Genomic DNA, 2213 nt, shown 5'->3' with positions numbered 1-2213 from the left:
CTGTGCTCTTTGATCTTCATCAGTAAATGTTTTAAGTTCTCTTCACTTTCAGCAAGCAAGGTTTGTATCATCTGCATATTGCAGGTTGATAATGAGTCTTCCTCCAATCCTGTCTTTTTAATGACTTTTTTCTTTCTTTATGTATGATGTTCTTGATTTTATCCCACAACTCTTCTGGTTTTCAGTCATTAGTTAGTGTCTAATGCATCAAACATATTCTTGAGATGGTCTCTAAATTCAGGCAGGATATGTTCAAGATCATATTTTGACTACTGGGAAGTTGTTTTAATTTTCTTCAGCTTCAACCTGAGGTTGTATATGAGCAATTGATGGTTTGTTCCATAGTCGGTCCCTGACCTTGTTTTGGCTTCTGATATTGAATTTCTTTATCATCTCTTTCCACAGATATAATCAATTTTATTTCCTGTTTATTCCATCTGGTTAGGTCCAGGTATATTGTTGTTGTTGTTAAGTGCCATTGAGTTGATTCTGACCCATAGCAACCTCTGTGTATAGTTACCCTTTATATTGTTATAAAAAGACATTTTCAGTGATTCATTGGTCTTGCAAGATTCTATCATGTGACCTCCAGTATAATTATTTCCCAACTACTGATCTTTCCTCTTTGTTTCCAACTTTCACATTTCAATCACTAGTAATTATAAATACATCTTGATTGCATATTTGATCAATTTCAGATTGAAGTAGTTGCTAGAATTCTTCAATTCAACATCTTTAGTGGTTGGTGCGTAAATTTGAATAATAGTGGTATTAACTGGTCTTCTTTGTAAGTGTATGGATATTAGACTATCTGATACAGCATTGTACTTTGATAGATCCCAAAATACTCTTTTGGATGATAATTGCGATGTCATTCCTCTTTAATCTCTTGTTCTTGGCATACTAATCTATAGGAATCTAAGATTCCAAATGGATAATACAAGTCCAGTTCAGCTAAGACCTAGGATATTGATGCTATGCATGCCATTTCCTTTTTGACAACTTCCAATTTTCCTAGATTCAAATTTTGTACATTCCATCATCCTATTCCACCACTCGTCTGTCAGTTTGTCATACTGTGGTGGCTTGTGAGTTGCTGTGATTCTGGAAGCTATGCCACTGGTATTTTAAATACCAGCAGGGTCACCCATGGAGGACACGTTTCAGATGAGCTTCCAGATGAAGACAGACTAGGAAGAAGGAGAGACAAACTACTTCTGAATATTTAGTCACTGAAAACCTATGACTAGTAGAGAAAAACAGTCAGATATAGGGCCGGAAAATGAGCCCCTCAGGTTGGAAGGCACTCAAAATGCGACTGGGCAAGAGCTGCCACCTCAAAGTAGAGTTGACCATGACGACACAAATGGAGTAAAGCCCATGGGAGGAAAGTCTGCAGGACCTTCATTTGCTGATGGGGCACAACTCAAAATGAAGAGAAAAAGCTGTAAACATTCATTAATAATCAGAACATGGAATGTGTGAAGTATGAATCTAGGAAAACTGGAAATTGTAAAAAAATGAAATATAACACATACACAGGCATTAGTGAGCTGAAATGGACTGGTATTGGCCATTTTGAATCTGACAACCATATGGTTTACTATGCCAGGAATGCCCAATTGAAGAGGGATGGTGTTGCATTCATCATCAAAAAGAATATACCCAGATCAGTCATGAGGTACAACGCTGTCTGTGATAGAATAATATCCATGCGCCTACAGGGAAGACCAGTTAATATCACTATTATTTAAATTTAGCACCAACCACTAAAGCCAGTGAGGACGAAATAGAAGAATTCTACCAACTTCTTCAATCTGAAATTGATTATGCAATCAAAATCATTACTGGTGATTGGAATGCAAAGGTTGGTAAACAAAGAGGAAGGATCAGTTGTTGGAAAATATGGCCTTGGTGATAGAAATGATGCTGGGGATCGTATAATAGAATTCTGCAAAATCAATGATGTGTTCATTTCAAATACCTTCTTTAGACAGCATAGGAGATGACTATATCCATGGACCTCACCAGATGGAATACACAGAAATCAAATTGACTACATCTGCGGAAAGAGATGATGGAACAGCTCCATATCATCAGTCAAAACAAGGCCAGGGGCAGATTGTGGAACAGACCATCAATTGCTCATATGCAAATTCAAAATGAAGCTGAAGAAAATGAAAACAAGTCCACGAGAGCCAAAATATGACCTT

This window comes from Chrysochloris asiatica, unplaced genomic scaffold (genome assembly GCF_000296735.1).
Source record: "Chrysochloris asiatica unplaced genomic scaffold, ChrAsi1.0 scaffold00498, whole genome shotgun sequence".
In the NCBI taxonomy this organism is placed as follows: domain Eukaryota; kingdom Metazoa; phylum Chordata; class Mammalia; order Afrosoricida; family Chrysochloridae; genus Chrysochloris; species Chrysochloris asiatica.
The sequence above is the reverse complement of the archived record's forward strand: the minus strand, read 5'-3'. Positions refer to the sequence as shown.